The sequence below is a fragment of the Aquarana catesbeiana genome, linkage group LG04 (assembly GCF_042186555.1).
Source record: "Aquarana catesbeiana isolate 2022-GZ linkage group LG04, ASM4218655v1, whole genome shotgun sequence".
Taxonomy (NCBI): domain Eukaryota; kingdom Metazoa; phylum Chordata; class Amphibia; order Anura; family Ranidae; genus Aquarana; species Aquarana catesbeiana.
This window is the reverse complement of record NC_133327.1, coordinates 147,139,843-147,154,127: the sequence shown is the minus strand read 5'-3', so window position 1 is coordinate 147,154,127 and position 14,285 is coordinate 147,139,843. Positions and strand designations below refer to the sequence as shown.

At 45.2% G+C, this 14,285-nt stretch overlaps 1 protein-coding gene across 1 annotated transcript in view; it reads right to left on the bottom strand.

Annotated features, from left to right (window-relative positions):
- GPR35 (G protein-coupled receptor 35) overlaps positions 1–14,285 on the bottom strand; it is a 156,878-nt gene that overhangs the window by 93,774 nt on the left and 48,819 nt on the right. The window contains exon 3 of the mRNA XM_073625846.1: positions 13,300–13,452. The gene's annotated coding sequence lies outside the window, so the exon portion shown is untranslated. The remainder of the gene's footprint in view (positions 1–13,299; positions 13,453–14,285) is intronic.

Below are 14,285 nucleotides of genomic sequence, written 5' to 3'. Positions count from 1 at the left end.
CCCAAAATCCTTTGGTAATCCTCAGATTTCATGATGCCTTGCACACAATCAAGGCACCCAGTGCCAGAGGCAGCAAAACAACCCAAAACATCATTGAACCTCCACCATATTTTACTGTAGGTACTGGGTTACATAGTTACATAGTTACATAGTTACATAGTTAGTAAGGTTGAATAAAGACACCAGTCCATCCAGTTCAACCTGAGTGAGTGTGGGTCTACAACCCTGACCCTTGTCCCTAACCCTGAACATCGCACACTCACATCAATCCCTACCCTCAATCCAAGGTCCCCATTCATATACTAGGGCCAATTTTGGACAGAAGCCAATTAACCTACCAGCATGTCTTTGGAGTGTGGGAGGAAACCGGAGTACCCGGAGGAAACCCACGCAGGCACAGGGAGAACATGCAAACTCCAGGCAGGTAGTGTCGTGGTTGGGATTTGAACCAGCAACCCTTTTTTTTTTTTTTTTTTACTGCTAGGTGAGAGTGCTAACCACTGCACCACTGTGCCGCCGGGTTCTTTTCTTTGTAGGCCTCATTCCGTTTTCGGTAAAAAGTAGAATGATGTGCTTTACCAAAAAGCTCTATCTTGGTCTCATCTGTCCACAAGATGTTTTCCTAGAAGGATTTTGGCTTACTCATATACATTTTGGCAAACTGTAGTCTTGCTTTTTTATGTCTCTGTGTCAGCAGAGGGGTCCTCCTGGGTCTCCTGCCATAGCGTTTCATTTCAATGTCGACGGATAGTTTGCACTGACACTGATGCTCCCTGAGCCTGCAGGACAGCTTGAATTTCTTTGGAACTTGTTGGGGGCTGCTTATCCACCATGCGGACTATCCTGCCTTGCAACCTTTCATCAATTTTTCTCTTCCGTCCACGCCCAGAGAGATTAGCTACAGTGCCATGGGTTGCAAACTTCTTGATAATGTTGCGCACTGTGGACAAAGGCAAATCTAGATCTCTGGAGATGGACTTGAGATCGTTGATATTTTTCCACAATTTTGGTTCTCAAGTGCTCAGACAGTTCTCTTCTCCTCTTTCTGTTGTCCATGCTTAGTGTGGCACACACAGACACACAATGCAAAGACTAAGTGAACTTCTCTCCTTTTTATCTGCTTTCAGGTGTGATTTTTATATTGCCCACACCATGTTACTTGCCCCAAGTGACTTTAAAGGAGCATCACATGCTTGAAACAATCTTATGTATCCACAATTTTGAAAAGGTGCCCAAATTATGTCCAATTTTTTTTTCCTCCCTTTTTTTGTTTTGTTCCAATACACACAAAGGGAATAAACATGTGTATAGCAAAACGTGTTACTGCAATACTTTTCTGTGAGAAATACTTGATTCTCTGGAAAAATGTGGGGTGCCAACAATTTCGGCAGATGCTCACAGGCCACTAAAAGAGGGCAAGCAGGCTCTGTGTCTACAGCCAACATTGCTGGTCGTGGACACTGTGCATCCTCAGCACGTGGCCGTGGGGCACGCTTGTCCTTTTTTTCGGCAGCTGGCCGAGTTGAGCCACAACATGCAGAAGAGTTGGTAGAGTGGATGACCAAGCCGTCCTCATCCTCCTCATCCTTTGTCACCCAGGCTCAGAGTACTTTGGCTGCCAATGCAGCTGCCAAAGCGGCCTCTTCCATCGGCTCAATGTCATCAGTCACTCCTTCCCTAGCCCCACCATCATGCCCTGAGGAGTCCCCCGAACTGTTAGACCACAGTGCTGGGTACATGCTGCAGGAGGATGCACAGCGTTTTGAAGGCTCTGATGATGGTACCCAGATTGAGGAAGGCAGTAACGTGAGCCCAGAGAGAGGGGGTGCCCAAGAAGGACAACAAACTGGCAAGTCATGTTCCCCCAGCTGCAGCATACTGCCAGGTTTGCTCAAGTGACGAGGAGGAAGGGGATGATGAGGTCACTGACTCTACGTGGGTGCCTGATAGGAGAGAGGAGGAGGAGGAGGCACATCTCCAACAAGGCAGGATACCCTCCAGGGGCCAGCTTAAGGGCAGCCAACCGACTGCATCACACCGCAGAGCTCTGCATGTTTTTCCAAAAGTTCTTTGGTGTGGGCCTTTTTTGAGACATGTGCAGCAGATCGCACCGTTGCTGTTTTCAACATATGTCTGAAGCATATCAAGCGTGGCCAAAACAGCAGGAGCTTGGGCACCACATGCTTGACTAGACATATGTCAAACTCCCATGCAGTCCATTGGCAAGCGTACTTAAAAGGCCCACACCAAAGAACAAGGCAGACTCCTCCTTGCTCCTCATCAGCTGGGATCTCCAACCCCACTTTACCTTCAGTTCTCTCAGAAACCTGCACTGAGAGGAATGAAGGTGTAGAATTAGGTGTGCCAAGTACTTGCGGGCAATCTGCTATCGCTACACCAATGTCCGATTGTAGCAGGCAAATTTCCCTACCCCAGTTGCAAAACCGGCAAAAGAAATTCGGTCCCAGCCATCCACATGCCCAGCGGCTGAATGCTAGCTTGGCTATATTGCTAGTGCTCCAACTGCTGCCTTTTCAGCTGGTAGACTCTGCCCCCTTTCGTGAATTTGTGGAATGTGCGGTACCTCAGTGGCAGGTTCCCAAACGCCACTTTTTTTCACGGAAGGCAATTCCGGCTCTCTACTGGCATGTGGAAGGCAATGTCTTGGCCTTGCTGGACAGGGCGGTCAGCGGTAAGGTGCATATTACCGCTGACTCATGGTCCAGCAGGCATGGACAGGGACGTTGCCTATCTTTCAGGCGCATTGGGTGACCCTTCTGGCAGCTTGGAAGGATGCAGGACAGGGTGCAGTATTGTTGGAGCTAGTTCCGCCACCACGCCTCCGAAATGCTACTAGTGGTGATTCTGACAAACCTCTCTCATCCACCCCCTCCTCTTCTTCTTCCTCCATGGCCTCTTCCTCTATAGATTTGTCCTCAGAACCAGCGGTGCTCCGTAGGTGTTCAAGGAGCTACGCAAGCACTCAGGAAAAAAGATGCCATGCGGTGCTTGTGCTGGTGTGCTTAGGGGACAGGAGCCACACTGGGGCAGAGATTCTGTCAGCTCTGAAGGGGCAGGCTCAGAGGTGGTTGACGCCACGCCATCTTCAGGCAGGAATGGTGGTTTGCAACAATGGCACCAACCTCCTCTTCACCCTCCGACAGGGACACTTCACCCATGTTCCCTGTTTGGCTCACGTCCTTAATTTGGCGGTGCATTGGTTCTTGTGCAGGTACCCGAGCTTACAGGATCTCCTGAGGCAGGCCAGGAAAGTCTGTTTGCATTTCCGCCAGTCATATAATGCCAGTGCTTGGCTGTCTGATCTCAAAAAGGAATACAACCTGCCCAAGAACCGCCTAATCTGTGACATGCCCACCAGATGGAACTCAATGTTGGCCATGCTGCAGCGGCTGCACACGCAGCAGAAGGCCATCAATGAGTACCTGTGCGACTATGGCACCAGGACAGGGTCAACGGAGCTTGGCTTTTTTTCACTATGCCAGTGGCTTATGATCAAGGATGCATGCACTGTCCTGTCACCATTTGAGGAGGCCACGAGGATGGTGAGCAGTGACAGTGCATGCATCAGTAAACTGTCCCTCTTGTCTACCTGTTGGAGCACATACTGCATGGAATAATGGACAGGGCACTTGAAGCAGAACAGAGGGAGTAAGAGGAGGACTTCCTTACCTCTCAAGGCCCCCTTTATCCAGACAGTGTTCCTCCGGGCCCGCCGATCACACAGGAAAAGTAGGAGGAGGAGGATTGTGTCAGCATGGAGGTGGAGCCTAGCACTCAGCATCAGCAACAGTCTTCAAGGGATCGTTTACAGTCCCCAGAAACCCATGGATTTGTACATGGCTGGGAGGAGGTGGCTGCGGATCAGGTTGTCCTTAGTGACCCAGAGGAATCCGGACCGAATGTCTCAGCAAACCTACGCTGCATGGCCTCCCTGATCTTGCAAAGCCTGCGAAAGGACCCTCGGATTCCTGGTATCAAGGAGAGGGATCAGTACTGGCTGGCAACCTTCCTTGATCCACGTTACAAGGGTAAGGTTGCGGAACTTATCCAGCTGTCGCAGAGGGAGCAGAGGATGAAACATCTTCGGGAGGCCTTGCAGAAAGGTTTGTGCAACGCGTTTCCAGAGCCTGGAGGTTACAAATTCCTGGTCCTGGACAACGTGTTGCTGAGGCTTCGGTCAGTCACAGAAGGAGCGGTGGAGAAGGTGGCCATCTGACAGATGCGTTCAGACAATTTTTTAGTCCGCAGCCGCAAGGTCTGATCGGTTCCAGCAACCATTGCCAGCGTCTGATTTACATGGTGCAGGAATACCTAGGTGCAAGATCAGACTTGGAGACCTTTCCAACCGAAAATCCTCTGGGTTACTGGGTCTTGAGGATGGATCACTGACCAGAGCTTGCACAGTATGCAATTGAGCTACTGGCCTGTCCTGCATCCCGCGTTCTTTTGGAACGCACATTCAGTGCTGCTGGAGGCTTCGTAATCGATCACAGAGTGCGCCTGTCCCCCGACTCGTTTGATCGGCTCACCTTCATAAAAATGAATCAGCCTTGGATCACCAGCTACCAAGCACCTGATGCTGATGTAACCGACTAATTTTTTTATGAATGTGAGATCCCTTGAAGACTGCCTATGCTGATACTGAGTGACTATCCTGTTATGCTGAGTGACTATCCTATTCCTCCTCAATGTTCATGTTGATAGCTTGTAAGAACATTTTTGGTTCTGGGCACCACCACCAGTGCCTAAAGCCCAATTTTTCTGCCCCTGTTTAACAGGGGCGTGTAATTACAATTTTTGCTGTAATATTTTGCAGCAGGGCTTGTTCCTGCGCTCAACTAGAGTATCTGTGAGGGGTTGCAGTGTTGTGGCACCACCACCAATGCCTAAGGCCCAATTTTTCTGCCCTGTTCAACAGGGGCATGTAATTACAATTTTTATTGTAATATTTTGCAGCAGGGCTTGTTCCTGCGCTCAACTAGAGTATCTGTGAGGGGTTTCAGTGTTGTGGCACCACCACCAGTGCCTAAGGCCCAATTTTTCTGCCCCTGTTCAACAGGGGCATGTAATTACAATTTTTGACCTAATATTTCACAGCAGGGCCTGTTCCTGTGCCCACCAAGAGTAATTGTGAGGGCTTACAGTGTTGTGGCAACACCATCACACCCCCACCAATGGCCCAATTTTTCTGACCCTGTTCAACAGGGGCATGTAATTACAATTCTTGATATAATATTTCACAGCAGGGCCCGTTCCAGCGCCCACCAAGAGTAACTGTGAGGGCTTACAGTGTTCTGGTACCACCAACACCTAAGGCCCAAATTTCTGCAGAATATATAGAGCAGGCCCCTACTTTCAAACATCCAACTTACAAACGACTCCTACTTACAAACGGAGGGAGACAACAAGAAGTGCGAGGAAATCTACCCCTAGGAATGGAAATTCTCTCCTGTAAAAGTTAATATGGAAAAAAGGTATCTCCTCCACTGATGCTTTATCACCAATCCTTGTTTCCCTAAAAAACCCAAATTTTCAAAATCCAATTGTCATTGGGACAGAAAGTGAGGTGAAATCTTCTGAATAGGGGCACAGACAACAAAACAAATTTTACAGGGGTGATAACCCTACCCTATGTTTTCCAAAAAGCTTAAAAATAGATTTTTTGGCTGGAGCTACACTTACAAAATGTACCTGTTCCAAATTACAAACAGATTCAAACCTACAGTTCCTGTCTTTCTTGGGACCACCTGTATACTGATGTTCAGAGTATATAGGCCTGGGGGCTCCACGGCTTTTTTTAATTTGGGTGCGGGGTTCCCCTTAACCACTTGAGCCCCGGACCATTATGCTGCCTAAGGACCAGAGGTCTTTTTCCAATTTGGCACTGCGTCGCTTTAACTGCTAATTGCGCGGTCATGCAATGCTGTACCCAAACAAAATTTGCGTCCTTTTCTTCCCACAAATAGAGCTTTCTTTTGATGGTATTTGATCACCTCTGCAGTTTTTATTTTTTGCGCTATAAACGGAAAAAGACCGAAAATTTTGAAAAAAAATGATATTTTCTACTTTTTGTTATAAAAAAAAATCCAATAAACTAAATTTTAGTCATACATTTAGGCCAAAATGTATTCGGCCACATGTCTTTGGTAAAAAAAATGTCAATAAGCGTATATTTATTGGTTTGCGCAAAAGTTATAGCGTCTACAAACTAGGGTACATTTTCTGTAATTTACACAGCTTTTAGTTTATGACTGCCTATGTCATTTCTTGAGGTGCTAAAATGGCAGGGCAGTACAAAACCCCCCCAAATGACCCCATTTTGGAAAGTAGACACCCCAAGGAAATTGCTGAGAGGCATGTTGAACCCATTGAATATTTATTTTTTTTGTCCCAAGTGATTGAATAATGACAAAAAAAAAAAAAAAAAATATTTACAAAAAGTTGTCACTAAATGATATATTGCTCACACAGGCCATGGGCCTATGTGGAATTGCACCCCAAAATACATTTAGCTGCTTCTCCTGAGTATAGGGATACTACATGTGTGGGACTTTTTGGGAGCTTAGCCGCGTACGGGGCCCCGAAAACCAAGCACCGCCTTCAGGATTTCTAAGGGTGTAAATTTTTGATCTCACTCTTCACTGCCTATCACAGTTTCGGAGGCCATGGAATGCCCAGGTGGCACAAAACCCCCCCAAATGACCCCATTTTGGAAAGTAGACACCCCAAGCTATTTGCTGAGAGGCATGGTGAGTATTTTGCAGCTCTCATTTGTTTTTGAAAATGAAGAAAGACAAGAAAAAACATTTTTTTTTTTTTTTTTTCAATTTTCAAAACTTTGTGACAAAAAGTGAGGTCTGCAAAATACTCACTATACCTCTCAGCAAATAGCTTTGGGTGTCTACTTTCCAAAATGGGGTCATTTGGGGGGGTTTTGTGCCACCTGGGCTTTCCATGGCCTCCGAAACTGTGATAGGCAGTGAAGAGTGAAATCAAAAATTCACGCCCTTAGAAAGCCTGAAGGCGGTGCTTGGTTTTCGGGGGGTCCCGTACGCGGCTAGGCTCCCAAAAAGTCTCACACATGTGGTATCCCCGTACTCAGGAGAAGCAGCAGAATGTATTTTGGGGTGTAATTTCACATATTCCCATGGCATGTTTGAGCAATATATCATTTAGTGACAACTTTGTGCAAAAAAAAAAAAAAAAATTTGTCTTTCCCGCAACTTGTGTCGCAATATAAAATATTCCATAGACTCGACATGCCTCTCAGCAAATAGCTTGGGGTGTCTACTTTCCAAAATGGGGTCATTTGGGGGGTTTTGAACTGTCCTGGCATTTTATGCACAACATTTAGAAGCTTATGTCACACATCACTCACTCTTCTAACCACTTGAAGACAAAGCCCTTTCTGACACTCATTGTTTACATGAAAAAGTTATTTTTTTTTGCAAAAAAATTTCTTTGAACCCCCAAACATTATATATTTTTTTAAAGCAAATGCCCTACAGATTAAAATGGTGGGTGTTTCATTTTTTTTTTTCACACAGTATTTGCGCAGCGATTTTTTTGGGGAAAAAAACACACTTTTTTAAATTTTAATGCACTAAAACACACTATATTGCCCAAATGTTTGATGAAATAAAAAAGATGATCTTAGGCCGAGTACATGGATACCAAACATGACATGCTTTAAAATTGCGCACAAACGTGCAGTGGCAACAAACTAAATACATTTTTAAAAGCCTTTAAAAGCCTTTACAGGTTACCACTTTAGATTTACAGAGGAGGTCTACTGCAAAAATTACTGCCCTCGATCTGACCTTCGTGGCGATACCTCACATGCATGGTGCAATTGCTGTTTACGTTTGACCGCCGCTTGCGTTCGCCTTAGCGCGAGAGCAGGGGGCGACAGGGGTGCTTTTTTTTTTTTTTTTTTTCTTTATTATTTTTTTGCTTTTTTATCTTATTTTTAAACTGTTCCTTTCATTTTTTTTTTTTTTAATCATTTTTATTGTTATCTCGGGGAATGTAAATATCCCCTATGATAGCAATAGGTAGTGACAGGTACTCTTTTTTGAAAAAATTGGGGTCTATTAGACCCTAGATCTCTCCTCTGCCCTCAAAGCATCTGACGACACCAAGATCGGTGTGATAAAATGCTTCCCCAATTTCCCAATGGCGCTATTTACATCCGGCGAAATCTAAGTCATAAAATGCTCGTAGCTTCCGGTTTCTTAGGCCATAGAGATGTTTGGAGCCACTCTGGTCTCTGATCAGCTCTATGGTCAGCTGGCTGAATCACCGGCTGCATTCTCAGGTTCCCTGTTGAGACAGGAGAGCCAGAGAAAAACACGGAAGACGGTGGGGGGGGGGGCATTCCCTCCCACGGCTTGTAAAAGCAGTCTAGAGGCTAATTAGCCACTAGGATTGCTTTTACATGAAAGCCGACCGCTGGCTGAAAAGAATGATACCAAGATGATACCTAAACCTGCAGGCATCATTCTGGTATAACCATTCAAAGTCGTGAATGGCGTACCTGAAGACAAAAAAATGGTTAACAATAAAGCACAGTAAACGGTAAAGTATAAAAAATTGCATACCTGAAAAGTAAACATGATAAAACATAATAACAATAAAACATTGCAGAATAGAATACAGTAAAAAAGAGCAGAACAATAGAGAGAGAGAATAGAGAGAGAGAGAACAATGAAACGACAACTATTTTTTTTTATTTTATATATATTTTTTTTTTTTTACACTTTTTTTGTAACTAACTTTTATAACGGTAACCGGTTCCAGGTTCGGGTCTCTCAAAATGCGATGGCATCTTGGAAGACCCTGTGAAAGTGTGCCTAGTCTGTGCAATGCTGTACCCTACGCTAATACTCAACTAATGAATGGTAGCGTTCAAAACATTCACCAATGCAAAGACCAGGATTGTCAGAACAGGAGGGACAATAATAGCGGGTGTCACGCCTATATCCGCGCTTGCTGCAGACACGACATCTTTTTTGGGGGGGTTCGTTGGGTAGGGGTACTCGGGAGGACATAAAGAAAATGCCTCTCATGCAGCCGACTGCATTTGGTTGGGGATGTGAATGGGGGAAGTACGGGCGCTGCAGAAGCGGTGGGTTCCCAATTAGGATTGGCGAATGCAGCAGGAAGGGCATTATGGGCACGACGGGCCTGTGTTTGTCTTCTTGGTGGCAGCGGGACACTACTTGTGCTTGCCACCTCACCAGCTTGAACTGCACTTATGGGACTCGCCACGTCACCAAGTGTTACTGCAGTGCTGGTTTGACTACGACCAGGGTGTGCTAGGCCGCTGGCGCTTGCCAGTTCAATAAAAAGCTACAAAAAAAACTGTTAGCGATCGCAGGGATCAGGCCTGACTCTGCGAACGCTGCAGTTATGCGTTAAGTGTTTTGTAAGTGACAGTGATCGATCGATACTGCACTTGGGTGGACTGGGCCGGGCGGAGGGGCAAAATGCAGGTGCTAGCAGGTATCTGGGCTGATCCCGCTAACACTGCGTTTTTGGGAACCCTAAACTGCTGGGGACGCTAGTATAGATCTGATCGGATCAGATATTGATCCGTTCAGATACTATACCACTAAGGGAGGCGTATGCTGCGTGCGTGCGTGGGTGTTAGCGGTACTGGCGCTAATCTGACGCTGCTTGGGGCTGGTGCTTGCCAGTTCACCAAAATACTACCAAAAAAACTGTTAGCGATCGCAGGGATCAGGCCTGACTCTGCGAACGCTGCAGTTATGCATTTAGTGTTTTGTAAGTGTCAGTGATCGATCGATACTGCACTTAGGTGGGCTGGGCTGGGCCGGGCGGAGGGGCAAAACGCAGGTGCTAGCAGGTATCTGGGCTGATCCCGCTAACACTGCGTTTTTGGGAACCCTAAACTGCTGGGGACGCTAGTATAGATCTGATCAGACCAGATATTGATCCGTTCAGATACTATACCACTAAGGGAGCTGTACGGTGCGTGCGTGGGTGTTAGCGCTACTGGTGCTAACCTGACGCTGCCTGGGGCTGGTGCTTGCCAGTTCACCAAAATGCTACCAAAAAAACTGTTAGCGATCGCAGGGATCAGGCCTGACTCTGCGAACGCTGCAGTTATGCGTTTAGTGTTTTGTAAGTGACAGTGATCGATCGATACTGCACTTGGGTGGGCTGGGCGGAGGGGCAAAACGCAGGTGCTAGCAGGTATCTGGGCTGATCCCGCTAACACTGCGTTTTTGGGAACCCTAAACTGCTGGGGACGCTAGTATAGATCTGATCGGATCAGATATTGATCCGTTCAGATACTATACCACTAAGGGAGGCGTATGCTGCGTGCGTGGGTGTTAGCGGTACTGGCGCTAATCTGACGCTGCCTGGGGCGACGCATATCACCGCCGGGCGATCAGGGGGCTAAACCTTTAATCGGTAATAAACGGCGGGTGCCCTGACACTATAAAAAATAAACAAACTAACCAGCGTCACCCGTAACAGTTATACGGTGATCAGTGGTGAAAGGGTTAACTAGGGGGCCATCAAGGGGTTAAAACATTTATTCGGTAGTATATGGGGGTCCCTGACGCTATAAAACGCTGACGGCGAACCTAAATATTTAGGTCCCTAACTAGCGTCACCAGCGACACTAATACAGCGATCAGAAAAATGATCGCTTAGCGACACTGGTGACAGGGGGTGATCAAGGGGTTAAAACTTTATTAGGGGGGGTTAGGGGGGTATCCTAGACCTACAGGGGGCTAATACTAACTGTCCCAACACTGTATCTGTCACAAACTGACACCAATGCAGTAATCAGAAAAAAAAAAAACTGCTGGTGTCAGTTTGTGACAGGGGGGGGGTGATTGGGGGGGGATCGGGGGGCGATCGGGGGGGGGATCGGGGTGTTTTGTGTGCCTGGCATGTTCTACTGTGTTGTGTAGTGTTGGTGCACTCACATACCTGTCTTCTCTCCTCGGGCCGGAACGGAAATTACCGAGCCGAGGAGAGATGACATCATTTCCTTTGCTGCTGTTTAGCATACAGCAGCAAAGGAATGATTCGATTGGCCGGCGGCGATCGCGAGGGGGGGGCCACGAACGGATGGCCTCCCCCTCACCTCCGATCGCCGTGGGACAAAAAACGACCGCCTCGGGCACCGGGGGGGGGGTCCGATCGGACCCCCCACCCGCGGAAGGCAAATCACGTATATGTGCGTGATTTTGCCTGTCCGTGCCACCTTGCCGACGTACGTCGGCGTGAGGCGGTCGTCAAGTGGTTAATATCCATACAAGACCCAAAGGGCCTGGTAATGGGCTTGGGGGTTACCCATGCCGTTTTTCTCAATAATTTTCATCCATATTGCTGGGACCCGACATTACATTACAGCCGCAAGCAGTTTTACATGACTTTTATTCCTTTAGAAATGTCATTAAACACAAACACACGCCAATTTTACAGGCATACTATAGACACCCCCAGGTAGATATTTAAAGAAATTTGTCACTTTTATTTTTTCACTTTAAGCATCATTAAAATCACTGCTCCCGAAAAAACGTCAGTTTTTAAAACTGTTTTTTGCATTGATATATGTCCCCTGGGGCAGGACCCGGGTCCCCAAACCCTTTTTAGGACAATACTTTGCATATTTGCCTTTAAAATTCTCACTTTTGATTTCTCACGTTCGAGTCCCGTAGACTTTAACGGTGGGTGTTCGGCTCATCCCTACTTACTAGCTATCTTCTGTAAACTATCAATTGCCCTTAACCCAATGTAAAGGAGATGAAGAGACACGGACATGTTTGTAGTCTATATCAGTTGAGCAGCCGAGGATAGATAGATAGATAGATAGATAGATAGATAGATAGATAGATAGATAGATAGATAGATAGATAGATAGATAGATAGATAGATAGATAGATAGATAGATAGATAGATAGATAGATAGATAGATAGAGATGTGGAGATGTGACATAACGGCTCATGGACCAAAAGTGTGTTATCTGCAGAATTACCAGGTGAAAATAAAACAAAAGAAGCTTGGAAAAAGGAATGTATCCAACACACCAATGACTAGTAAGCTGCAATATATTACATTTTTGGTCTTGGGTTTAGATACACTTTAAACTCTTCTGACCAGCTTGAAGCTGCTTTTGCATTCCGACTTTATGTACGGAGAGTAAAGCAGTTATGGTGGAAACAAAAGCCCACTGACATAGGCCCACACTTGTATCAATTTTGTAAATTTAACATCTTTTCTCCTTTTATCATGGATTATTTCTAATATTAGGTAATATCAAAGGGCAAGCTTATCGAGATTCTTAATAAAATGTATTAAAAATAAAAAATCAATCTGATTTATAATTATGTTTCTTGTATACCGTGTACAATGCTGAACTGGTAAAGGGAAATTCTGGCATTTTTTCAGTTAATTTCAAGCATAACTACAGACGTTTTTTTTGTTTTTGGATCGAGTAGGGAAGAGTTAAAATATCTGACAGTTTTTTTTATTTCTGTCTTTGACCCTCATTAGGAAGATTTCCTGCACTTCCTGTGCCCCCTATACATAAGATGAAGGTGCGTGGCCATAACTGGGACAAGATTTTGTATGTATCACTATTAGAAAGATTTTCCATCACTTCCTGTTCTGATGGTAAACAAGATGAAATCTCTTCAATAAAGACAAAGACAGCAAGAAAGACTTGACAGAAGCTTTAGTATCCATTCACACTTGCACGACTTGTCATCCAACTTTGGACATCAGAGTCGAATGACAAGTTGTTGAACCCCATGTTTTCCTATAATACCCATTCATATATGTGTGACTTAAAGTTACAGGGACTTCAAAGTAGTTTAAACACTACTTTTGTTCAACTTTCATGCAACGTGATGGCCATAGACCTCAATGTTAACCCTCAAAAGTTGCATGAAAGTTGTACCTGAATGTTAAACATGCAACAATTTTTCATTTTCCATGGGCCAAAGCCAAAGTCGCATTCAAGTCATACCCATCCAAAGTTACGTCAAAGTTGCATCAAACTTGCGTTGAAATTGCATCAAAATGGCACAAAAGTTGCATTCCAAAGTCAAACTATTTTGGAGTCGTACAAGTGTGAATGGAGCCTTAAGCTTTAAGCCTTCCTGGCTCTATTCAGAATAAAATAAGTTTTCACTGAAGGTTGGCTTTAAATGGATGTGTGACTGTCTGTGAGGACAATCACCCAAAACTGTATTAATAGTGTTAATGTACGATTGAAAATAATATTTACCTACCAATCGCCCACACTGCCAATCTTATCTTTCTTTTAAACAGCTACACTGGTGGAATAATCATCTGCTTCAGACACACTTATGGATGTGTCAGATGTCTGATCCTCCACTATGCTCTGTGGCTTCTACGGCTGGCCTCCACATCTCTTATGTGTCCTGTAGTGACATAGAGGAAAAAGGAAACACTGATCACTGTGGCAGACCATGAGACTGACAGTCCTGCAAGTGTTGGTTTCTGAAGAAGACATCAGGCAAAGATTTCTCTACAATGCAGCAGTGTTCAGCAGTGCAGATAGCAATAGATAAAATATATTCACTTTTTTTCTTTGCAGGTAACAGGTTTAATGGGCTCTGTCAGTAAAGCAACAGGGTTGCTTTAACCTCCCTGACAGTATTCCAGAGTGTGGCTCGGGGTGGATTTCCAGTACCAAAAGCGGTAACCCCGAGCCACACTCGGATCACATCGCAGGATCCAGGTACAGTGATCCTACGATGTCTCCCCGCAGTGTGCGGCGGCTGTGTCTCCGCTCGATGTATCACAGAGCCAGGCTTCGTTCCCTGTGAGCGTTGCGACGCACAGGGATGGCGCCAAATTCAAAAAGTGAAACAAATATAGTATATACAGTACACTGTATAATTTCACATCCCCTTTGTCCCTAGTGCTTTGTCCCGTGCCCTGCATGCAATTTTATATTATATATACTGTTATTTCTGCCTGGAAAGTGAAGATTGTCCATAGCAACCAAAACCGTCCCTTTACATCAAAAGCGTTTTTAGACCAGCTAGAAAACAGCGATAATAAATTAGAATCACTTGCAGAATTGAGCGATAGTGATTTGTGGGGAAATCCGTCATCAAACACTGAAAGTAATGACAGCAACAATTCTGCAACTGAGCAAATTTCAGTGTTTTTGATTTGATTAATTGAATTTGAATAATTTTTATTATTATTATATTATTATTTGTTATAATTATAGTTATCTATTATA